The 27,076-nt window shown below is 40.3% G+C and overlaps 1 protein-coding gene across 1 annotated transcript in view; it reads right to left on the reverse strand.

Moving 5' to 3' along the window:
* LOC108539429 (rho guanine nucleotide exchange factor 9) overlaps positions 1 to 27,076 on the reverse strand; it is a gene marked incomplete at its 3' end in the record, with an annotated part of 129,461 nt that overhangs the window by 101,294 nt on the left and 1,091 nt on the right. The window lies entirely within an intron of this gene.

The raw sequence follows: 27,076 nt of genomic DNA on the forward strand, positions 1-27,076 counted from the left end.
TACATAAACTCTTTTAATCCTCACAACAACTCTATGAGGTAGGTACTATTATTGTCCTTATTTTGTAGATGAGGAAACTGAGGCAGAATGAAGTTAAATAACTTGCCTAAGGTCACATGGCTAGTAAGATATGGAGCGCAGATGTAAACTCAAATTGTCTAGCTCTAGAGTCTGCTATTAAATACTATTCTATATAAATGTCAGTAGGTGACACATGTCCCATCTTTCAATAACATCTGACATGATGTCTTCTAGGTCACAGGAATAAAGTGTTTCAATGTCCTGATCTGGGCCCCAGTGGCCTACCTCCCAAACCCAAGATCCCTAGTTCTCAAACCTTTTCCTTCTATCAGGGAAAAAAAAAATTCCTGGTTGTCCTTTGCTTCTCATGTTTTGAATAGTTCCCAAAGACCCACTTCTGCCAGGAAGCACTCCCAGGCAAAGTTCCATTTTTTGTCCCGATCCCCACTGGTGCTCACTTATTTCCCATACAACCCCTACCCTATATTTCTTATAGTCCCTCATGCTTGCTACAGTCTACAGATATTGAATCCTGTCTGTTTATTGTCTTAGCTACTGATACGACTAGATGCTCTTGAATGTTCATGGGTATCATCTCTATTTAAGACAGGCTGCCCCTAAGGACAAAACTCCTGTTTAGTTCAATTATTCAGCACAGAAATCACTACTCCTCCAAAATCAGTTCAATTCAATAAGCCCTTATTCTGACAGCTAAAGGATACAGAGTGGATCTCAGGGATTTTACAGTTTAGTGGGAGAGCTAATCAATGATGCACATAATTTCAATGTCATACAGTAAGTATCCCAAGCACAATCAGGTAATGAATAAAGTTGTTGATGATTACAGAAAAAATAAATAATTTTATGTTCAAAAGGGAAAAGAGATCATCTCCTCCAAACCTCCCTGTGTAGGTATCCTCTCTACAGTATATGAAATGTGAGGGGGAAGAGGAGAAGGAAACACCTACTTTGGGCCCACATGGTGCTAGGTCTTTTAACATATTATTTTACTTAATTATCCCTAGAAGTTTAAGAAGAAGAAATTGTTATCATTATTTTAAAACTTTAAAACTATACCTGAGAGTGCTTACATCATTTGCCCATAACCATAAAGTTTGATGAAGCAGTAGCAGGATTTGAATTGAGATCTCTTTCCAAAGCCACCCTTTTCTTCAACTATCTCTTGTAAGTTTTGTCAAGCAGCTGCTGGAGTCTTTTCAGTAATAGGAAACTCATTCTGAAGTATCCAAGGCCATTATTCATTTTTAGCTGAAATTCACTCTTTTATGACTTCTGCCCATTTGTTAGAGTGCTACCCTTTGGGCCTTGAAAAAAAAAAAAAAAAAAAGCTGAGTCCTTCTAAGCAATAGAAAGCAGAAGACATATATTGTGGGTTCAGACCCTAATTTCTCCTAAGCAACCCCTCTGTATGCACGTGCATGCACACACACATACACACACACACGTTTTCCATAAAGAGATATATTACCATTTCTTTAAGCTCTTCCATTTGTGACATGGTTTACAGTCCCCTCCCCAGGCTCATTGCTCTTCAGTGTATCTAATCACTCAGAACACATATCCAGGTGGGAATGACAATGAGAAGTAGATGGGGACTATCACCTCCCTTATTTTGAACACTGGTCGTCCTGTTAATGCACCCTTAGGAAAAATTACCTGTCCTCACATTCATATAAAATGGCTTATGCTCAGGGGTGCTGATGTGTCCCCACAATGCCTTGAAAAGTTCATGCGAACTGAGAAGAGCAGTGGATAAGAAGTTAAAACTCATATGTAATTCCAGTCTCTGCTTCTTGGTAGCTGTGTGACCTCAAACAAGTCTCTTATCTTTCCAAAAGCTCAAACGGCTGACTTACTTTTAGTGGTAGATTTTAAAAAGCATTGGTAGTTTTAAATCTTCAACAGCCTTGCCAAAGGTGTAGCAGGCATACACTTGGTCTCAGGTGGTAACCTGCACAAATGACCATGGGTGATTAGCTTAAGTTAAATAATTGGGTTGCATAAAATTGTGTGGTGGAGGGTAGAATTTTAGTGGGAAAATCAAACATAGGATTAACAATTTGACTCTGCCCGAAGGCTTTTAATTTTTTTAAATTTTTATTTGGGTTTAGGCTTTCTTTTTCCATCCCTCAAGGAAATTATTTCCCTCACAACCCTTCTCCCCAAGGGATTACACCCAAATTCCCCTTTCACCCCCCTTTTATTTGGCTTGCTTTTCCTTCTATGGCCCTTTTACTACCTAAAAAATATATTTTTTATTGTCTATGTGATTTATTGTCTCCCTTTATAAAATGTAAGCTCCATGAAAGCAGATTGCTTTGTTCATATCTGTATCCTCAGCACCTAAAATAGTGCTCAGCACTCAATAAATATATTTTCAATGACTGAATAACTAAATTAATGAATGAATGAGTGAGTGAAGAGCAAGGCATAGCCCTGAGGACTCACAGTGTAAAATGTAAAGGAAGTCTTGTTATGGAAAGTATTCTCTGCTGCAGCCTGCGAATGCCAGTCTTCACCCTTCTCCCACCTCCAAGGGCCTTCATTAGTAAGTACTCCTCTAAAAGGTACTATAAAGATTACAGGTTGAGAATTTCAAGATGTCTTTGGTTTTCTGTTCTCTGATGACATAGTTGCCACCCTACACCACCACCCAGAAGCCTTTCCCTCAAGAAAAACTGCCTATACCACCCTCCTGTGGCTAATGACTGAATAAATACCTGAGTAAATACCCAGGAAACAGCAGTTTCCTTCTGTTCCTTCGCATGAATCTATTTTGGGCCTATTTCATATTTATTTTAGGCCTCTTTCAGTTCTATTTCAAGCATACTAGTAGGCCAGACCATCTGGCTCTACTCAGGGTAGAGAGAGAACTGATTGGAAAAGAGCAGCAAAGGTCTAAAATCCCCTTTAGAGGAAGTATAATGGTTTCCTCTCAAGCTCAGGATCTTTCTGGGGCAGCTAAAGTCAATCATGCATCAGTTCAAGACTGTGGTGGGGAGTGAACATTTCTCTCAGTATCAGAACCCAGTGTTTAGTTGTAGAGCCTAATCTCCTGGATAATTCAACTCCTGAGCCTCATAACTCATTCAGTCAGCTAAACCCCCGCTGATCTCCGTGTCCAGGTGTATTTGTTTACAAGTTTTATTTGAACTGCAAACCATTAGGGACCAATGCCCCTAATCACCCATCATCAAATTAAGCATGGAGCTTTGCTTATAAGAGCTACTCAACAAGAATCACATAGGTAAGCAGGTAGGTGGGCAGGTAGGTAGTCAGGATATGGTAATATGTTGAAATTGCAAAACAAGAGAGGGGGTGAGTATAGCTGGGGATTTTGTAAGAGGCTAGATTATGTGTCGGAGGGAGACTAAGGAATTCACTTTGAGGAACTGTATTTTCTGTAGAAGGGCAAGATAGTCTAGCAATGAAACTCCTGGGAAGATGTTAAGAAAGGGCTGGACATCCCCAAAGATTGATAAAGAAGAGAAGTGTGCAGGACACATAAATAGATGGGGGCTTGTAGAAATTCATGAGGGCCTAGCTAAGACTGCTGAAGCTCTCTGTGGACTGATAGGGAGAGATTTTGAAGATATACAATGTGGAAAAAGCAAGATGCAGAATACAGTTGACCCTTGAACAACACAGGTTTGAATTGCACAGGTCCACTTATACCAGGACTTTTTTCAATAAAAGTTAATACAAAGTATGCCTGCCTCTCCTGCCTCCCATTCCACCTCCTTAACTTCTTCTGCCTCTGCTATCCCTGAGACAGCATGAACAACCCCTCCTCTTCCTTCTCCTCTTAAGCCCACTCAATGTAAAAACACTGAGAATGAAGACCTTTATGGTGATCTACTTCCACATAATGAATAGTAAATATATTTTCACTTTCTTAGGATTTTATTAATAACATTTTCTTTTCTCTAGCTACTTTATTGTAATAATACGGTATGTAAAACATATACAAAATGTGTCAATCAACCGTGTTTGTTATAGATAAGACTTCCAGTCAAGAGGAGGCTATTAGTAGTTAAGTTTTAAGGGAGTGAAAAGTTACACATTGATTTTCAACTGCATGGAGGGTGGGATTCAGTGCCCCTAATCTCCACGTTGTTAAAGGGTCAAATTTAGTATTATGATGTGTGATCTTTTAGGTAAAGAAGAGGGGAAATAAAATATATTTGGATTTGCTTATATCTGCATAAAGAAACTCTGGAAGGATACATAGAAAGCAATTAAGTTTTTGATCTCTGATGGGTAGATAGAGAGATAGACTGTATACATTTTTATAGTTTGATTTGTTTTACCATATATACTAGCTATTCATATATTAAATTTAAAAATGTTAAATCCATTATGTGATCTTAATAAGTCCTCTCTCTCTGTCTCTCCCCATGCCCTCCCCCCACCCCGTGCTTCAGTTTATCAAGCTGGGAAGATCCTAAGAGTTAGAAGTAGTGTATAGCCTTATGGCTAAGAATATAGGCTCTAGAGCCAGCCTACTGAGATCCAACCTTAGTTCTTTCAATTGCCAGTTGTGAGAACTTGAACAACTTATTTAATGTCATTGAGCCTCACTTTACTCATCTTTAAATCAGGGAGAATGGTAGAATGTCATGATACTCATGCTGCCCCTCATTTTGAGCAAACCCCTGACTCTCAGTCACCTAGTTTCCTCATTTGCAAAACAGGGGTAGGTGTTCATGAGGGTTTAATGAGTGAATAACTGTAAAGTACTTAGAACAATGTCACATAGTAGTTCTCAGTAAATGATAATAAATACTATTATTTGAGGGTGTGATTATATGTGCCTAGCTTTAGGCAAATCATAAACTCTCTGAGCCTCAGTTTCCTCATCTATAGATAGACATAATGCCTGCCAAAGAGATGATGAGATCATGGATTTGAAAGTACTCTGTGGAATGAAAAACTCGGTTAGTATATCAAGAATTGCCATAGTTCAACTTACAGAATGGGTGAACATTTTTGCAATCTATCCATCTGACAAAGGTCTAATATCCAGAGTCGACAAGGAACTTAAACAAATTTACAAGGAAAAAACTAACAACCTCATTAAAAAGTGGGCAAAGGACATGAACAGACACTTCTCAAAAGAAGACATTCATGCGACCAACAAACATGAAAAAAGCTCAACAATACTGATCATTACAGAAATGCAAATCAAAACCACAATGAGATACCATCTCATTGCCATTCTGACTGGCAATTACTAAAAAGTCAAGAAACGACATGCTGGCAAGGATGTGGAGAAAAAGTAATGCTTTTACACTGTTGGTGGGATTGTAAATTAGATCAACAAGTGTGGAAGACAGTGTGGCAATTCCTCAAAGATATAGATGCAGAAATACCACTTAATGCAGCAATCCCATTACTGGGTATATACCCAAAGGAATATAAATCATTCTCCTATAAAGAATGTGTATGTTCATTGCAGCACTATTCACAATCGCAAAGACATGAAATCAACCGAAATGCTCATCAATGATAGGCTGGATAAAGAAAATGTAGTACATATACACCATGGAATACTATGCAGTAATAAGAAGGAATGGGATCATGTACTTTACAGGGACATGGATGGAGCTGGAAGCCATTATCCTCAGCAAACTAACGCAGGAGCAGAAAACCAAACACTGCATGTTCTTCCTTATAAGTGGGAGCTGAATGATGAGAACACATGGTGGGGAAACAACACACACTGGGGCTTGTTGGAGGTGTTGTGGGAGGGAGAGGATCAGGGAGAATAGCTAATGGATGCTGGGCTTAACACCTGGGTGATGGGTTGATCTGTGCAACAAACCACCATGGCACATGTTTACCTATGTAACAAACCTGCACATCCTGCACGTGTACCCTGGAACTTAAAAGCTGAAGAAAAATAAAACAACAAAAAAGAATTGTCATAGTAGGAAAACATGAGGTACTAAATGAAGATCTCACCTATTCAAGGCTCCCCCTTCCCACCCCCAGCATTCTAAATAAGATTGTATCAGAGGGGCAAGTGGAGGTCTTTAAAGGCCATGAGTCATTCGTGTATTAAGTTTCAGGAAATGAGTCCCAGTTCCCACCTCCCAAAAGCTGAGTGGACAAAATGAGCTACACACCAGTGGTTGCCAGTCCGTCATGAGATGCCAAGTGTTTCCATGTAACTGTTCCTATTTCTAGGAGATGCTAGAGCTCAGTGCTGCCCCTGCTCCCCTCAGCTGCTTCTCAGAAAGGAAAGGAAGTAGCACCAGTTCCAAAGGCTCACTCTCCCCTCTCCACACATACACCCAGTTAACAAGGATTAAAAAATTAAAAAAAAAAAAAAACCCTCACTTAAGCAGGAGCACCAACTCTCCAGATCTTAGCAACCTTAGCAACCAGCCCTTACAATCGTATTTTATGACAAAGAAAGTTGTTTCATAACCATTATCTGATTTGTACCTCACAAAAGCCCAAGGAGACTGGAAAGGGGTAGTGGTGGGGGTGGGGTGGTTCATCATTCCCATTTTCCAGAACGGAAAGACTGTTTCTGAGGAAGCAAATGACTTGCCACTACTCTTACTGCTTCATGAAAGAGTGGAAAGAACAAAGGATTAACAGCCAGAAACCCAGTTCCGGAAAAAGTGTTTTAGAATCTGTACAGTTCTATACATTTGGGATTTTTAAAAATTGTCATGCTAGAGCCAGGCCTAGAACCTGAGTTTCCCATCCTCCCGGTCAGAATTCTTCAAGCTTTACTATACTGTTAATGGAGAAAGGAAGAGCAAATAAAGAACTAGAAAAAATTATCCCCTAAGAATAACTGCACCTTACATGTAAACAGAATTTTACAGCTTCCTAAATACTGTGGCTTTTTATCACATATCAACCTCCTGACAACCTTGTGAGGGAAATGCAGCAGGAAATAGGAACCTAAAATTTTAACCACCCACATGTATACTTCTTATCCATCTTCTCTGCTTCATTTTTTCTCCTTAGCATGTAAAACTACCATATTACATATTTAGTCATGTTCTTAGCATATAACTTCCCTTCTAGAATATACGTTCCCTGAAGACAGAATTTTTGTCTGTTTTGTACACACATCTAGTGCCTAGAACCATGCCTGCTACATAACAGATGTTCAATAGTACTGAATGACTGAATGAATGTGTGTGCATGCACATTGCGAGGAGGAAATGGAGGCAGGGAGAAAGGCCCCATTTGTGTGTAAACTGATATCCAGAGGAGTTAGGTAATTTTTCTAGGAATGACTTCTGAAGTGTCTTGTTTCAGCCTGTTCCCCTCACCCTACTGCTTGGCTGGTTCAGTGGCATCTTACCTGGGCCAAAAGAAACATTTTCTACCAATGCCTCTGTCTTCTCTAGGGCCAGCTCCAGGCTTGATGGCTACAGGTTGCCTGAGGTTCACCCCTTCATCAGCTCACTCATCCACTCCACAAGCAGTAACAGAGTGCCTGTTATGTCTACAAAAGGCATTCTGTCAGGCTTCACTGCCTTTACATACCCAAATGTATGCACCTCACAAACACTCAAAGGGCTTTTCTGAGTTTTCCTCTCTGGAATGTACAATGGTGAAAGAAGAAAGGGCAAAAATCATTTGAGTCTTCTCAGCACATGGCCTGAGTGTACCTCTCTTCTATGCCCTACCTGCATTTTCCTCACTAAAGAACTGTGCCCCTCTAGCTCTCATCTTGTGTCCCCCGCATGTGTGTGCCTAACCTCAGCTGAGCCATCCAAGACCCCTGATCACCATCCCTAGTCTCCCACGCGGCCCCTCATCCACTCTGACAAGATGAAAGAAACAATCATGAATCAGGAAAACCCACCAAACTGCAGGAAAGGAACTGCTCACAGAAAGAAGGAGGTGGTTCATAAAACAGCCACAGCAGATGATTAAAAACTTCAGTTCTCCTGAAAGAAGTTCAAGGTAAACAATGTCTCTGGTATTGAAGAGGTGAATATGTTTACAAACCAAGGAACAGTGATCCACTTTAACAACCCTAAAGTTTAGGCATCTCTAGCAGTGAACACTTTCACCATTACAGGCCATGCTGTGACAAAGCAGCTGACAGAAATGCTACCCAGCATCTTAAACCAGCTTGGTGCAGTTTGACTACTTTAAGGAGACTGGCTGAAGCTCTGCCTAAACAATATGTGGATGGAAAAGCACCACTTGCTGCTGGAGAGGATGATGATGATGAAGTTCGAGATCTTGTAGAAAATTTTGATGAGGCTTCCAAGAATGAGGCAAACTGAACTGAGTCAACTTCTGAAGAAGTGCCCCTTGGACACTGCAGCTCTTTTCAGTTTTTGCTTATAAACAATGCGTGCTTTGCAGCTAATTAAGATGAAGAAGGCTGGGAATAAAGTTTGAGATAAAGGTTAATAAAGTTCTTTAGTTAAAAAAAAAATTGTGCCTACCTCATAATATCGTTGAGAAGATTATATTAGATACACATGCAAAAACATTTAGAACAGTGCCTGGCACAAAATAAATGCTGGCTTGGTAAAGGTAAGCTATCTTTCTTAAGACATACTGCATTTATAAGCTTATTCCTGGTACCCCTCACCTCTAGAATGAAGGAGACTGGACACTGTTCACTCCTGGGAAGTGAGAAGAGTAATGACCAAATAACTACTATGGAGTTATACACCTGGTTTTCATTCTGGCTCCGTTTGGAGATAGTTGTATGGAGAAGATATTCCACCTCTTCCAGCCTTAGCTTCCCCACCTTTTAAGTAGGGAGAGTGTTGTTGTGAGGATTACATGAATTCATGCATGTCATTCATTCAAGGCACTTTTTCTTTATTTCAGTAGCTTTTGGAGAACAAGTGGTTTTTGGTTACGTGGATGAATTGTATAGTGGTGAAGTCAGATTTTGGTGCACCAGCCACCCAAGTATTGTACATTGTACGCAATATGTAGTTTTTTTATCTCTCATCCTCCAACCCTTCCCCTTCTGAGTCTCCAATATCTATTATACCACTTTGTATGCCTTTGTGTACCCATAGCTTAGTCCCCACTTACAAGTGAGAACATACACTATTTGATTTTCCATTCCTGGGTTACTTCACTTGTAATAACAGCCTCTAGCTCCATCCAAGTTACTTCAAAAAACATTATTTGCTCCTTTTTTATGGCTGAGTAGTATTTCACGATGTTTATATACCACATTTTCCTCATCCACTCATTAATTGTTGGGCACTTGGGTTAATTCCATATCTTTGCAATTGTGAATTGTGCTGTGATAAACATATGTGTGCAGGTGTGTTTTTGATATAATGACTTTTTTTTCCTCTGGGCAGATACCCAGTAGTGAGAAAGCTGGATCAAATGGAAGATCTGCTTTTGGTTCTTTGAGAAATCTCTATACTGTTTTCCATAGAGGTTGTACTAATGTATATAATATTGTTTGACTCTGTGTCACCATGCAGATTTTACCTTTAAATGTAATAATTCCCACGTGTTATGGGAGGGGCCAGGTGGAGATAATTAAACATGGGGCTATCTCCCCATATGGTTCTTGTAATAGTGAGTGAGTTCTCATGAGATCTGATGGTTTTATAAACATTTGGCATTTCCCCTGCTGGTACATTTTTTCTTTGCCTGCCACCATCCACTTAAGATGTAACTTGCTCCTCCTTGCCTTCCACCATACTTGTAAGACCTCCCCAGACACGTGAAACTGTAAGTCCAATTAAAACTCTTTCTTTTGTAAATTGCCCAGTCTCGGGTATGTATCTATTAGCAGTGTGAAAACAAACAAATACAGTAAATTGGTACCGGCAGTGGGGTGTAACTAAAAAAATTCCCAAAAATGTGAAAGAAACTTTGGAACTGGGTAAGAGGCAGAGGTTGAAACAGTTTGGAGAGCTCAGAAGAAGACAAGAAAATGTGGGAAAGTTAAAAACTTCCTAAAAACTTGTTACATGGCTTTGTCCAAAATGCTAATAGCAATATGAACAATAAAGTCCAACTGTGGTGGTCTCAGATAAACATAAGGAACTTGTTGGTAACTGAAGCAAAGGTAACTCTTGTTATGTTTTAGCAAAGAGACTGGCAGCATTTTGCCCCTGCTCTAGAAATTTTTGAAACTAAACTTAAAAAAGTAATTTATGGTATCAGGTGAAAAAATGTCTAAGCAGCAAAGCATTCAAGATGTGACTTGGGTGCTGCTAAAGGCATTCAGTTTTATAAGAAAAGCAAAGCATAAATGTTTGAAAATCTTGCAACCTAACAATGCAATGAAAAAAAAAAATCCCATTTTCTAAGGAAAAACTGAAGCAGGCTACAGAAATTTGCATAAGTTACAAGAAGTTAAATGTTAATCCCCAACACAATGGGGAAAGTGTCTTCAGGGCATGGCAAGCCCTCCTATCACAGGCATGGAGGTTTAGGAGGAAAAAATTGTTTCTTGGGCTGGGCCCAGGGTCCCTCTGCTGTATTCAATCTAGGGACTTGGTGCCCTGTGTCCCAGCTACTCCAGCCATAAATAAAAGGGGCCAAGGTACAGCTCAGGCTGTTGCTTCAGAGGATGCAAGGCCCAAGCCTTGGCAACTCCCATGTGGTGTTAAGCCTATGGATGCACAAAAGTCAAAAATTAAGGTTTAGAAACCTCTACCTAAATTTCAAAAAAAATGTATAAAAATGCCTGGATGCCCAGGCAAAAGTTTGCTGTGGGAGGGGGGATGCATAAAAAACCTCTGCTAGGTCAGTGTGAAAGGAAAATGTGGGGTCGAGCCCCCACACAGAGCCGCTACTGGGACACCACCCAGTGGAGCTGTGAGAAGAGGGCCACTGTCCTCCAAACCCCAAAATGGTAAATCCAGTAACAGCCTGCATCTTGTGCCTAAAAAAGCTGCAGACACTCAGTGCCAATCCGCGAAGGCAGTCAGGAGGGAGGCTGTTCCCTGCAAAGCCACAGGGGTGGAGCTGCCCAAAACCATAAAAACTCACCTCTTACATCAGTGTAACCTGAATGTAAAATATGAAGTTAAAGGAAATCATTTTAAAAATTCAAAATTTAATTGCTCCACTGGATTTGAAACTTGCATGGGGCCTGTAGCCCCTTTGTTCTGGCCAATTTCTCCCATTTAAAATGACTGTGTTTACTCAATACCTGTACCCCCACTGTATCTAGAAAGTAACTAGCTTGCTTTTAATTTTGCAGGCTCATAGGTGGAAGGGACTTGCCTTGCCTCAAATTTTAAAATGTAAACTTTTGGGTTAATGCTAAAATAAATTAAGGCTTTGGGGGACTGTTGGAAAGGCAAAATTGGTTTTAAAAAGTAAAAACATAAACTTTGGGAGGAACCAGGGGTGGAATAATATGGTTTAGCTCTGTATCCCCACCCAAATCTCACCTTAAATTGTAATAATCCCTCCTTGTCGAGGGCGGGGCCAGGTGGATATAATTAAATCATGGGCGTGGTTTCCTCCATACTGCTCTCATAATAGTGAGTGAGTTCTCACAAGATATGATGGTTTTATAAGTGCCTGGCATTTCCCCTGGTGGTACATTCTCTTTGCCTGCTGCTATCCACATACAATGTAACTTGCTCCTCCTTGCCTTCTGCCATAATTGTGAGGCTTCCCTAGGCATGTGAAACTGTAAACTGTAAGTCCAATTAAACCTCTTTCTTTTGCAAATTGCCCAGTCTCAGGTATGTCTTTATCAACAGCGTGAAAACAAACTAATACAGTACATTTCAACCAGCAGTATATAAGTGTTCCCTTTTCACCACATAAATGCCAACATCTATTGTTTGTAGACATTTTAATAATAGCTATTCTGGCTGAGTAAGGTTGTATCTCATTGCGGTTTTAGTTTGCATTTCCCTGATGATTAGTCACATTGAGCATTTTTTCATATATTTGTTGACCATTTGTATATCTTGTGAAAGTACTTTGAAAATATGAAATACCAAATGAATGTGAAGGATTATTATTACATTGAAATAGTAAAGGCTATCATTAATTGAGCCCTTGCTATATGAAAGACACTGTACCAAGTGCTTTAAATGAATATTATTCATTTAAATTAATATTTCATGCTCAAAACAATAGTACCAGTGACTGGATATTATCATTATTCCGGTTTCATAGGCAAGGCATGATGATCAATTTTATGTATCAACTTGGCTGAGCCACAGTGCCCAGATAATTGGTCGATTATTCTGGATATTTCTGTCAAGGTATTTTAATAGATGAGATTTACATTTAAATTGGTGGACTTTGAGTAAGCCAGAATACTCTGCATAATGTAGGTGGGCTTCATCCAATCAGCTGAAGAACTTTTTTTTTTTTTTTTTTGAGACAGAGTCTCATTCCATCATCCAGGCTAGAGTGCAGTGGCATGATCTCGACCCACTTCAACCTCTGCCTCCCAGGTTCAAGCGATTCTCATGCCTCAGCCTCCTGAGTAGCTGGAATTACAGGCATGAACCACCATGCCCGGCTAATTTTTGTATTTTGAGTAGATACAGGGTTTCACCATATTGGCCAGGCTGGTCTTTAAGTCCTGACCTCAAGTGATCCACCTGCCTCAGCCTCCCAAACTGCTGGGATTACAGTCATGAGTCACCATGTCTGACCTGAAGATCTTAATGGAATTAAAGACTGACCTTCCCTGAACAAGAAGGAATTCTGCCAGCAGACTGCCTTTGGACTCTGACTGCAACTCTTTCCTGGGTCTCCAGCCTGCCTACCTACCCTGCAGATTTTGGACTTGCACCACCAAAACTCTGTGAGTCAATTCCTTAAAATAAATCTCTCTTTCTCTATGTATGTACATAACTTATTGGTTCTGTTTCTCCGGAGAAACCTTACTAATAAATACGGAAACTGAAGCTTAAACAGGTTAAGTCACTTGCTCAAAATTACACAGCTGGTCTGTGGCAGAGCCAGAAAGCTAGGGGTCATCTTCCTTGTTACCTTTCTGTCTTATATGTCTCTGAATTAATTCACTAGCAAGTCCCATTGATTTTATTTCAAAAATGGATGTCGGTCTTCCCTCCTCTATCCAACTCGAATAGCTGAATGGATTTTTGCAGCAGCCACTCAATTGGGCTTACCATCTCTACTTTCACCGTCTCCTATCCATTCTCTACAGGGCCATATGCAAAAGTACTTTTCTTGTATCACAAAGCAGACCCTATCATTCCACTCCTTTGAACACTTCCTATTGTGTTTAAAATAAATAATGCTTGCCATGTGCCCAGTACTGCCATGCATACTGTGAGCATGTTAACTCACTTAATCCTCACAATAACAGTATGAATAGTGTCATTATTTTCCTCACTTTTCAGAGGGCATTACTGAGGCACAGAAAGATTGGGTAACATTCTCAAGGTCACATAGCTAAGAAGTGACACAGTCAGAATTTGAACCCAGGGAGTATGGTTTCAGAGTCTGTGCTATTGACCACTGAACCACACTGACTTTGAGTAGAGCCAATTCATACTTTCCTTGGGCTTACAAGGTTCTTTGTGAGCTGGTCTCTGCCTTACTCTCTACCCTCCTATCATGCCACTTGTCTCCTTCTCTCACTGTGTCAGTCACACTAGCCTTCTTTCTGTCTCTCAAATGTACCAAGTTGTTTCAACCTGAAGGCCTTTGCATGTGCTATTCCTGCTGCCTCCCCTCAACTTCCCATAAGCCGCACTGTTTCTTCCTTTTTAAAATTGTAATCCAAATGTGTCAGGATCTTTCCCCAAGTCTCTACACAACTGACTCAGCTGAAATGTCATTTCCCTTGTGTGCTAGGCTGACTCTTTGACAGTATATCTCCTCATGGTGATAGGATCTTTTAGAGATAGCTAAATGCATTTCTCTGTCCAGTTTCCTCCACTGTCCAGTTTCCATCATCTAGCAGCTTAATCACTTACAGAACTAACCACATTCTAACACACATACACACACACACACACACACAAATCAGCATCACATGAAAACTTTACAAAGCAATGATATCTTAAGAAGAAGCTCCTCACATTATGTCATAGGACTGTTTGGTGTTTTTCTCAGTCTTTTCTCCAGCACAGAATCCAGGAAGTCTTGGATTGGGGCAGGAGGGATTGTTCCTTGTGAATAAAATTCCTATTGGATTTCTTAGCACTCAGAGAAGGAGAAGGTATGATCTTCTAAGGTATGAATTCAGGGAAGTGGAAAAGACCATACTCTGCCCACCCAAGTGTGTGTCTCCTCTGTCCTGTCAGAAATAATAATTACTCCCCACATTGATACAGAGTAGCACAGTTCACACAGCACTTTCCCATCTATACCTACTCAATCATCTGATTCTCACAGCAGACTGGGAAGACAAGCGAGGGCTATGTGATAGCTAATTTTAATGTATCAACTGGGCTGAGCCACAGGGTGCCCAGATATTTGATCAAACATTACTCTGGGTGTGTCTGTGAAGACTTTTCCAGATGCAATTAACATTTGAATTAGTAGACAAAGTAAAGAAGATTGCCCTCCACAATGTGGATGAGCTCCCATCCAATCAGTTGAAGATATGAATAGAACAAAAAGGCCTAGTAAAAGGGAATTCCTCCTGCCTGACTGCTTGAGCTGGGACATTGGTTTTTTCTAGCCTTAAGACTTGGACTGAAACATCAATTTTTCTTGTGTCGCAAGCCTGACGGCTTTCAGACTGGCATTCACACTATCAGTTCTTCTGGTTCTCAGGCCTTCATACTAGGGCTACACCTACACATTGGCTCTCCTGGGACTTGAGCTTGCAGAATGCAGATCTTAGGACTTCTCAGACTCCATAATCATGAGCAAATCCATTATAATATCTATCTATCTATCTATCTATCTATCTATCTATCTATCTACTTATCCATTCACCCATCCATTCTATTGGTTTTATTTCTCTAAAGAACCTTTACTAATACAGGATATTATCCTCATTTAACTGATAAGGATCCTGAAGTTCAGAGAGGTTTAGCAATTTGGCCAAGGACATACAGTGATAGCTGCTGGTGGAGGCAGGACTCAAACCCAGGTCCATCTGACTTTTAATCATACTTTTTTCCCAAGAAATTTCTACAACAGACATTCATTTCAGTCAGAGTATTTGAGACTGCCTATCATAATATCTGTGTAATTTGCCTCTGGTTGTCAAATGCAACCCCTCTCCTTTTCCAATTCGTTCTGCTGGTGTCCTGTGTCGCCAAAGGAATCCTCCACTACTTTGTTTCATCATGTCATTATCCTTTCTACCAGGCAAAGCTTCTGAGCTCTTCTTGTTCTAGCCCCAGTACACATTTCCAGAATTACAGGCTCCAGCCACACCAGAACACTAATGTACTATTTCCAGAACTTATGATTCCTTTAATGCCTTGATTCTTTATCTTATGTTGTACCCTCTGCTTGAAACATCTCATGCTTCACCTACCATGCCTACTCCCCATCCCAAGCAACTGTGCTATGTGAAAGGCTGTAAAATGCAGTTTATAAAAACCCTAGAAGATAAGATAGAAAACACTATTCTGGACATAGGCCCTGGAAAAGATTTCATGACAAAGACACCAACAGCAATTGCAACAAAAACAAAAATTGACATATGCAACCTAATTAAACTAAAGAGCTTCTGCACAGCAAAAGAAACAGAGTAAACAGACAACCTACAGAATGGGAGAAAATGTTTACAAACTATGTATCTAACAAAGTTCTAATATCCAGAATCTACAAGGAACTCATACAAATCAACAAGCAAAAAAAATACAACCTCATTAAAAAATGAGCAAAGGACATGAACAGACATTTCTCAAAAGAAGACATACATGTGACCAACAAGCATATGAAAAAATATTCAACATAATTAATCACTAGAGAAATGCAAATCAAAACCACAATGAGATACCATCTCACACCAATCAGAATGCTTATTATTAAGAAGTCAAAAAATAACAAATACTGATGAGGTTGCAGAGAAAAGGCAACACTCATACACTGTTGGTGGGAATGTAAACTAGTTAAGCCACTGTGGAAAGCAGTTTGGGGATTTCTCAAAGAACTTAAAACAGAGATACTATTTAACCTAGCAATCCCATTACTGGGTATATAGCCAAAGGAAAATAAATCATTCTACCATAAAGATATATGCACATGTATGTTCATCACAGCACTATTCACGATAGCGAAGACATAAAATCAACCTAGATGCCCATTACAGTGGATTGGATAAAGAAAATATGGTACATATACACCACGGAATACTACACAGCCAAAAAAAGGCAAGAACATGTCCTTTGTGGCAACATGGATGGAGCTGGAGGTCATTATCCTAAGCGAATTAACACAGAAACAGAAAACCAAGTACTGCATGTTCTGACTTACAAGTGTGAGATAAACACTGAGTACACATGGACACAAAGAATGGAAAAATAGACACTGAGGCCTACTTGAGGGTGAAGGATGTGAGGAGGGTGAGGATTGAAAAACTACCTATCGAGTAATATGCTTATTACCTAAGTGAAGAAATAATCTATACATCAAACCCCATGACACAAAATTTGCCCATATAACAAACTGGTACACATAGTCCTTGAACCTGGAATAAAAATTAGAAGAAAAAAATAAAAATAAAAAATAAAATAAAAAGTATATTTGAACACTGTCTCTTGGAAGCCCTACTCAATACCCTGAACCCCTCACCCACCACATTCTTGCTCCCCTATTTCCTTACATTATCTTCTTTATACATTCTTAAAGCATTTAGTCCAGCCTGTCTTTATTTCCCCCCTACTCAATCCTAAGCTCCTTGAAGACATAAGCCACATCTTCCTTTGACTCTCCCACACCTCAGTCCAGTACAGTGCCTCAGAAATCTTAGCTTCTAGCTAAACATCCATTTTCAGCCTTGTTCACGATGTCTAATGACTGGAGACCACCCAATTCACCATCACCAGAGGACACAATGGAATCCTATGTAGCCATACAAAAGGAATGCTCTCTACTTGTACTGATATATAATAATCTCCAAGACATATTGTTAATTAAAAAATAGCTAACTATAACAACGTAAGAATATGCTACTATATGTATGAAGAAAGTGTGTGTGTGTTTCTGTGTACTTAGGTATATGCTCATGAAAGCTCAGAATATCCCAGCATGAACACCTAAGAGCCTGATATCTGGGGCTGCTTCTGGGGAAAAGGACCAGGTAACAGGATGAAGGGAAGAAGGGAGACTTATTTTTCACCGCATTACCTTCCCTACTCTGAGTTTTATACTCTACACATGTATTAACTATTCAGGATAAAGACATAATATTTGTCATGAATCTATTATATGGGAGAGGAAACATAATTGATTTCTTTAGTATTGACATAAATTTCTTTCCCAGATTAACTTGAAAGGACCCTGAGGAATGCAACATGATTAGTCAGTAATCAAATAAAGTTGTGTTTCTGAACCAACTGGAATGGGCTCTGACTCTGAAGGAGATGTAAAAATAATAACAACAAATATTTATATGACTTTTACTCTGTATCAGGCATTGTTCAAGGTGTTTTGCATGTATTCACTCACTTCATCCTTAAAACTATGCTATGAAATAGGTATGCACTACTATCTTCCCACCTTTAAAGATAAGGATACTAAGGAGTCAAGTGGGATGCCCAGGACCACACAAACAATAAGTGGCCAGAGTCAAGGCAGAAGAGTAAAAGCTAGTAATACTGGGACAGTATCCCCGGCACCCAGCAATTTGTAAATGATCAATAAATAAATTGGATAGATGAACAGATGGATAGATGGATGGATGGATAGGTAGAGGAATTGATGGGTAAATGAGAGGATGTGTGTATAGGTGAGTGTATCAGCGGGTGAATGAGAGGCACATAGAGGAACGGGGAGTAGATGGGTCATGGGTGGATAAGTGGGTTGTGCAAAGAGTAAGCCTTTTGCAAACAAATAGATTTGGATTTGAAATCTTATGTTGCCCTTTATTTAACCCTGAGACAGATGCCTAAGCTGTCTATTCCTGTTTCCAAGCTGGACTAGGCTATGAATTCTAGGAAGATAGAGACATTTTTCTGTTTTGGTCCCTGCCACATCCCCAGTGGATAGAAGAGTACCTGACACATAGTAGATGCTCAGTGAATATCTGTTGCATGGATTTATAAACTAACACATAAACACATGTAGACATTAAGGGGCTAATTTTGTAGGGGCTAATGTGAGGATTGATTGGGATAACATTTAATATAACTGGCACATACATAACAGGTGAGCTTCCCTTCCCTTGGCCCTACTAAATTTACCTCACAGAAGAAGCACACTCAATGGAGAATTCAGATCTGTGGGTTCTTATTCCAGTTACTGAGCAGCTGCATGGTCTTGGGTAAAGCACTTTCCTTTTCTGAACTTCAGTGTTCACAGTCTATAAAATGAGTAGTATTCAAACATTTTGTGTGGGGGATGGAGGGAATGCAGGATAAGAAAACCCCTTTTCCAAAATCTTAAGCAACAATCCAATGTATGAAGCAAAAGCCCAGGTGCTGTAGACCAGAGGTGAGAGATCCACACTCCTTCCTGCTCCTTTCTCCCCCTCCCCAAGGCACTGGCATGGTAACCCTAGGACTCGGAGCCAGGAGTCTGCAAACCTTTTCTGTAAAGGGCCAAATACTGAATTTTTTAAGCTTTGGGGGCATATGGTCTCTGTCACAACTATTCAACTCTGCTTTTGTATAACAAAGGCAGCCACACACAATAAGCAAATGAATGGGCATGGCTGTGTTCCAATGAAAGTTTATTTATGGATGCTGAAATTTGAATTTCATTATAATTTCATATACTTGTACCACCAAACACTATTCTTCATTTGATATTTTCCTAGCAATTTAAAAATGTAAAAATCATTCTTAGCTTGTTGGCTAGATTTGGTCAGCAGGCTATATAGTTTGTTGACCCCTGATCTAAGGAGTTGAGCTAGATTATCCCCAAAGTCATCCAACTTGGACATTATAGCTCAGGCACTCCAGAAGCAACACAAGTACTGCAGAGAGTAAAGCCTGAAACAATAGTGCTGACATGTAAATTTTAGAAAATAGATAACAGAGTGGACTGGGTCTGTTCTAGGTTAGGAGAATTAAAAAAGGAGGTTCAAGTTCTGCTCCTACCTCTCACTTTCCCAGGCTGTACAGCACTTTTAAATGCTAGGTAGTTCATCTACCCTCAGAACTTCAACTGTCATCAATGCCTCGCAATCCCTTCTGAGCTCAATATCTGATCACCAACTGCCTATTAGATATCTACAATGTAAGACTGTCCAAGCATCTGAAACTCATCAGGGCTGAGACTATACTACTGTACTAGTCATCTCCTTCCCCTAAATCATCCAGAAACACTGCTCTATTTTGCATCCCCTATCTCCATGAAGCATGTCATGTATTAGCCCATTCTCATACTGCTAATAAAGACATACCTGCAACTGGGCAATTTATAAATGAAAGAGGTGTAATTGACTCACAGTTTAGCATTGGCTGGGGAGGCCTCAGGAAACTTATGATCATGGCAGAAGGGGAAGCAAACACATCCTTCTTCACATGGAGGCAGCAAGGAGAAGTGTAGAGCAAAGAGAATGAAAAGCCCCTTATAAAACCATCAGATCTTGTGAGAACTCAGGCACTATCACAAGAACAGCATGAGGGTAACTGTCCCCATGATTCAATTACCTCCCCAGGTGCCTTCCATGACACATGGGGATTATGGGAACTACAATTAAAGATGAGATTTGGGTGGGGACACAGCCAAACCATAACATTCTACCACTGGCCCCTCCGAAATCTCATGTCCTCACATTTCAGAACACAACCATGCCCTTCCAACAGTCCCCCAAAGTCTTAATTCACTCCAGCATTAACTCAAAAGTCCAAGTCCAAAGTCTCATCTGAGAAAAGGCAAGTCCCTTCTGCCTATGAGCCTGGAAAATAAAAAGCAAGTTAGTTACTTCTTAGATACAATGAAATTATAGACATAAAGATGCCTAGATACAAAGACATTGGGTAAATACGCCTGTTCCAAATGGGATAAATTGGCCAAAATGAAGGAGTTACAGGTTCCATGCAAGTATGGAATCCAGTGAAGCAGTCAACTCTTAAAGCTCCAAAATAATCTCCTTTGACTCCATGTCTCACATCAGGTTCACTCTGTGGGTGGACTTCCACAGGCTGGGGCAACTCTACCCCTCTAGCTTTGCAGGGTACAGTCCCCTCCAGGCTGCCTTCATGGCTGGCATTGATTGTCTGTGGCTTTTCCAGGCACACAGTGCAAGCTGTCGAATCTATCATTCTGGGGTCTGGAGAACAGTGGCCCTTTTCTTACAACTCAACTAGGCAGTACCCCAGTGGGGACTCTGTGTGGGAGCTCCAACCCCACATTTCCCTTCCACACTGCCTGAGCAGAGGTTCTCCATGAGGGCTCTACTCCTGCCCTGAACTCCTTCCTGGACATCCAGGCATTTCCATACATCCTCTGAAATCTAGGCAGAGGTTCCCAAACCTCAATTCTTGACTCATGTGTACCCGCAGGCCCAACATCATGTACAACCTGCCAAGGCTTGGGGCTTGTACCCTCTGAAGCAATGGTCTGAGCTCTACATTGGCCCCATTTAGCCACAGCTGAGATGCAGGGCACCAAGTCCCAAGACCTTACAAAGCAGCAAGGCCCTGGGCTGGCCCATGAAACCATTTTTTCCTCCTAGACCTCCAGGCATTTGATGGGAAGGGCTGCTGTGAAGACCTCTGACATGCCCTGCAGACATTTTCCTCATTGTCTTGGCAATTAACATTTGGCTCCTTGTTACTTATGCAAATTTCTGCAGCCAGTTTCAATTTCTCCCCCAGAAAATGGGTTTTTCTTTTCTATTGCATTGCCAGGCTGCAAATTTTCCAAACTTTTATGCTCTGCTTCCCTTTTAAACATAAGTTCTAATTCCAAACCATATCTTTGTGAATTAATAAAACAGAATGCTTTTAAGGGCACCCAAGTCTTCTCTTGAATGCTTTGCTCCTTTGAAATTTCTTCCACCAGATATCCTAAATCATCTCTCTCAAGTTCAAAGTTCCACAGATCTCTATGGCAGGGGCAAAATGCTGCCAGTCTCTTTGCTAAAGCATAGCAAGAATCACCTTTGCTCCAGTTCTCAATAAGTTCCTCATCTCCATCTGAGACCACCTCAGCCTGGACTTTTTGGTCAAAACCCTTCAGTCGTTGATCAGTGTCAATTCATAGTAGATCCTCTACATTTGTGTTGAATAAATTAATAACCCGAAAGTACCTATAAAAAGGCACTGTATCCCCGTTTAATGTAAGAGAATACTGAGAACAAAGTAGGTTTGACAATTGGTAATAGTTTCAGGACTGAGAAATGTAAAAGCCAGGACCTAAACCTAAGCCCTAAACCATTCTCTAGGAAGCTCCAAACTTTCCCACATCTTCCTGTCTTCTTCTGAGCCCTGCAAGCTGTTCCAACCTCTGCCCATTACCCAGTTCCAAAGTTGCTTCCACATTTTGAGGTATCTTAATAGCAGTATCCCACTCTACTGGTACCAATTTACTGTATTAGATCATTTTCATATTGCTATGAAGAAATACTGGATACTGGGTAATTTATAAAGAAAAATAGGTTTAATGGACTCACAGTTCCACATGGGTGGGGAGGCCTCACGATCATGGCGGAAGGCGAAGGAGGAGCACGGGCACATCTTACATGGTGGCAGACAAGAGAGCCTGTGTAGGGGAACTGCCCTTTATAAAACCATCAGATCTTTTGAGAACTCACTTGCTATCATGAGAACAGCATGAGGGTAACTGACCCCATGATTTGATTACCTTCCACCAGGTCCTTCCCATGACACATGAGGATTATGGGAACTACAATTCAAGATGCGATTGGGGTGGGGACACAGCAAAACCATATAACCATCCATCTAGTTTCACAAAAAGACTGTCACTAGTAGGAAGCATAGGAGGACTAGGATATGTCAAGTCTTTATTGATCCTTCACAAGATTGATGGCAGCATTTTTACTATTAGCAACAGCTATCAGGCTTTGGGCCCACAGTCCAAAGCTGAGTACAAGACCTTAGATTCTGTGTTTCTACAATCACAGGCATACAGTTCAACTAATCATGACAATGACTGCCAGTTATCTCCCAAAAACATCATTCTTCCCTTCTTCCTCTGTATTAGAAACCCCACTCCCAAATTTTAGGTGTACACTTGCCACCTAGTTTATATAACTGCATTTCCTAGCTTCCCTTGCAGCTAGCAGCAGCCATGTGACACAGTTCTTCAATGAGACATAAGTAGAAGTATTAAATAGGACTTCTAGGAAGAATTCTTAAAAAGGAGGGGTCAAGAACTTTTCCTTCCTTTTTGCCTTCTGAAATTATGGATGTTAATAGATTTTCTTGAGCTTTAGCACTCATCTTGGACTATGAATAATGGAAGCCAAGTGCTATGGATGATAGAGGAGAAAAGTCTCTAAAAACTTCCTGAAGCTGCCATAGTGGCCCAGGTAGGTACGCCTGTTTCCTGATTTTTTTATGTGAAAAAATAAAACCTGTGTGTTTTAAGTCAGTATAGATATTCTTCTGTTATTCATAGCTGAATAAAGTAAAATCAGCTGTTAAACCTTGCAGTTGGTCCTTCCATCTGGAGAGATTGCCACAGAGTCATATATGACTCTTACACAGTTCATATGGCATTTGGCATGGAATTGGTCCACAATTCCATATTCTTATCCAGAGTGGTGGCACACCAAAGATGTGGCAATGGGAGCAGACAATCCAGGGTGCAGGCAATAAGAGTACACTAGCTACAGAAAATTTTTTTTAAGACTAAAAGTCAAAGTGTTTTCTATCACCATGCACCAGCAATTTTAAACAACATTAGAAATAAAACATTCCTTCCTTAAAACAAGAAACAAACAACAACAACAACAACAACAACAACAAAAACAAAACAAAAAAAATTTGGTTGGTCAAAGTTTTAAACAATTGTTGTGGTTACTATTGACTTTTAATAATATATATGAAACTTGAAATTAGCACCTTTTTATTTATCCTTTAATTGACACTTTATTCTACATGGAAGTTGACTCAGAGAACTCCCAGTTACATCATTGGTCCCTGACGCACACAGTTGTAACTACAAGTGTTCGTTCAGCTTATTTCAGTTTGTAAAGGTTCAAAAACATTCAAGAGAGCTTTAGGTCAGTTTTGTGTCTGTAATCCCTCTGGTACTATATGTTCCAGCATGTACATAGTAGGTTGAAAGTAAACAATAATAACATAGTGATTATAAAGACAAAGAAACAGAATGTGGGTCACTTCAATTCTGTCATTCTGTGCGACCAATTGTAGTTTTATGTGTGCTTAAAATCCAAAACAGTGAAACAATGAAAACTGAAAGGTGTAATACTTCTGTTTAGAGAGTGCACATTGTAGTTTATACATGAGATAAATTTTGAATTTGAATATGTTTACCATTAAAATGTATTGTTTTCCTTGGTAATTGAAAATTAAAGAACAAATCAAAAAATAATAAATAGTACTGATGATTACTGAAAATAATTTTTTCATATAGAAGACTATCAAAAATTATCCATTCCAGATATTACAGATAAACAGTAGGTATACCACAACCTCGAAGTGCTAATAATACACTTAAACTTCTTCTCTAGAATCCCAGAAAGCAAGGTATTAATTTATTGGTAATCCACATAGAACCAAGTCTCAGTTAGCCCTACTATGGTCAGAAGACCAAAAACAGATCACTTGAACATTGACTTAGATATGAAATGTCCCTCCATGTATACACTCACTCTATGTTCTTTCAGGCCCCACTCTTAGCAATCTGAGGGTCCAAGCAGGTGATCAGAAAGGAGAAAGACACGTTATCATCTATAAACAATGATGTCAGTCATTTCGTATAGATCTCATCTCTACCATTATCACCCTGATCCAAGCAACCATCAGTTCTAACCTGGGCCTCCTCACAGTTCTCATCCTTGTACCACTACAATTTAGTCTCCTGTTAAAATTTAAGTCAGATCATGTCCTTCATCTCTTCTAAACCTTTCAACGGCTCCCAACTTCAGTCAGAATAATGCCCTATAAAAGTGGCTGTTTTCTCTCTAACTTCATCTATCCTTCTTTCACATAGTAATTATTTATCCCAAGGACACTGGTCTCTTTGCTGTTCTTTAAACAAACCAGTTGTGTTCTTTCTGGATGTTCTTTATGCCTAAAATCCTCTTCTCCTAAATATATACACAGAGTTTGTTCCTGCACTTCCTTCACGTCTTTGCTCAAATGTTCCTTAACTAGTGAGGTTTTGATGGATCTAATATACCATCCAACTTCCCATGTCTCTCTATTCTCTTAACAAGTTTTATTTTTATTCCTAGTGATTACCATCTCCTGACATAGTGTATATTCATTTCCGTTACGGTTTAATGAACCTCCCAAACACTAGAATGTAAGCTCCATGAAAGTGAAGAATTTTTTTTTTCATTGTGATCTCCCCTGAACTTAGATCAGTGTCAATTCATAGTAGATCCTCTACATTTGTGTTGAATAAATTAATGACCCAATAGTACCTATAAAAAGGCACTTTATCCCCATTTTATGTAAGAGAATACTGAGAATAACGTAGGTTTGACAATTGGTAATAGCTTCAGGACTGAGAAATGTAAAAGCCAGGTCCTAAACCTCAGATATGTTACTCTGAGAACAATGTTCTTTCCACTTTAGGCATACTGGCTAATCCAGCACAAACTGGCATTGGAGGAAGAAGCCATGAATAAATAACAATTTACCATCCAGTGTGAACTCACAGTTTAACATCCTCTATCTATGAGACAGATTTTATTCTGTAAAATCTTGAACAATGTTTTATGTTCAAGGGCCATGATTTACATGTAACACTTGAAATAAGTTATTACAGTCAAATGTTCTAAAAAGAAATCTCACTGTTATAAAAAGCTCAGTTGTACTTCGGGCACCTTGCAAATTAAAGAACAAGGAGCAAAGATCTTTCAACTAGCCACGTTATAAAATGGTGGCTAGATACACAATCCCTATTTGTTTGTAATGAGCCACTAGTTAAATTTTATCCAATACATACTTCTAGCAATCTGAGAATCTAAGACCTGGAAGGAATTTTGGTGATTATTAACATCCGCATTTAATAGGTAAGAAATCTGAGGCCCAAAGGATTTCTATTAGTGGCAAGGCCAAAATTTAGAGGTTCCCTGCCTCTCAGGCAAGAATAGAGTTTACTACTCCCATCTCTTGCATTCTGGTAAACAGCTAAATAAATGCTTTCATCATATAATATTCACTGCCTCAGTCCTCTAAGAATATTATGAGATTTTTCCCCATCAACCAATCCTTAATTACATAGTCTCCATAAGATGTCTGTGACCCTTTTCTCTCTCATACACAGTTGGCAAAACTTCAGATTTCTCCATTAATTTAACCTGCTGTTGATGAGTGGCTCTGGGTCCCTATACTTCAATATATTTGGAAGAGGAAGGAAGTCTCACCCTGACCCAGTTCCCAGTTGCCAGAAATGCCAGGACTGGCATGGGTTTTTTTCAGGTAATTTTTTTTTTTTTTTTTTTTTTTTTTTTTTTTCAAGATGGAGTTTCGCTCTTGTTGCTCAGGCTGGAGTGCAATGGCACAATCTCGGCTCACTGCAACCTCCATCTCCGGGGTTCAAGTGGTTCTTCCGCCTCAGCCTCAGGCATGCGCCACTACACCTAGCTAATTTTCTCTTTTTAGTAGAGACAAGGTTTCTCCATGTTAGTCAGGCTCATCTTGAGCTCCCGACCTCAGGTGATCCACCCGCCTCGCCCACCCAAAGTGCTGGGATTACAGGCGTGGGCCACCGTGCCCAGCTTTCAGGAAAATTTAATGGCACTAGATCATCCTGAAGAAAGTCCTTTCCCAAGATCATGACCCTGTTCCTTTCTGTCTCTTTCAGCACCATTCGAACAGATGATTGGTGGAGCAGTGGGGAAGGACTGACAGTGAGGAGACTCAAGTGCTAGACTCAGCTTTGCCTCCAAGGAGTTTGTGGCCCTGAGCAAGTCTCTCCCACTCTCTGGATCCCAGCTTTCCTGGTTAGACAACAAGGACTCTAAGGTCTTTACCTGCTCTAATCTTTTCTGGTTCTACAAACATTTGATGTAGCTTTAATGGGACCTCAGGGAAGTAGGGAGGTCTGAAAGGAAGGGTCTCTTGAAACCCTGGTACATAGGCATATGAACTGGATGCCCTTAAGAGCCACTGAAACAGAGATCTAACAAAACTCTGAGGAAGGGAAGAGGACAGCTGCTCTGAATATAGTCCTAGCCCACACCAGATTCCCTCTTCCTTTCCACCATGAAAGCAAAAAAGGAGTTAAATATCAGTTTTTGCCTAACCACTTCAGGCTACTTTCCTTCATCTGCGTGTTATTGGTGGCAGTGTAGAAGTGTGGGCTGTATTTCCATCAGTGCCTGCTGACCCAACCTAACTGCCCTCTAAGGCCCTTTTGCTTATGCCTCCCAGCTGAGGACAAAGTCATGGTGGCCTCCCACTCCCCAGAGGCCCTAACCAGGCTTAAGCTGCTCCTGGCTAAGTCAGAGAGGCATCAAAATGCAGCCACCACTTCCTCTCTGCAAAAGGAAGTCATTCCAAGGTCTCCAGGTGGAGAAGGGAACACCATGGCATAAAATGAACTGTTGGAGGATTATACTAAACAAACACACAAGCACACACTCCTTGAGAGGGAGAGAAGAGCTCTGTTAACTGACTGTGGCCCAAACCCATTTCCAGAATGTGGGTTTCTGCAGCTGTCTCTCCTTGACAAAGCCCCAAGTGTGGACAGGGTGACCCCAGCCCAGACAAGGAAGGGCTTCAGGGCCCCCTCAGGCAGCTTCCTGAGAGAGAGAGTGTCTCTCTGGCCCTCATGCCCTGGGGCTGACCAGGGGAAGGAGTTGCAGGAAATCTAG

This window comes from Rhinopithecus bieti, unplaced genomic scaffold, assembly GCF_001698545.2.
Source record: "Rhinopithecus bieti isolate Rb0 unplaced genomic scaffold, ASM169854v2 scaffold_18077, whole genome shotgun sequence".
Taxonomy (NCBI): domain Eukaryota; kingdom Metazoa; phylum Chordata; class Mammalia; order Primates; family Cercopithecidae; genus Rhinopithecus; species Rhinopithecus bieti.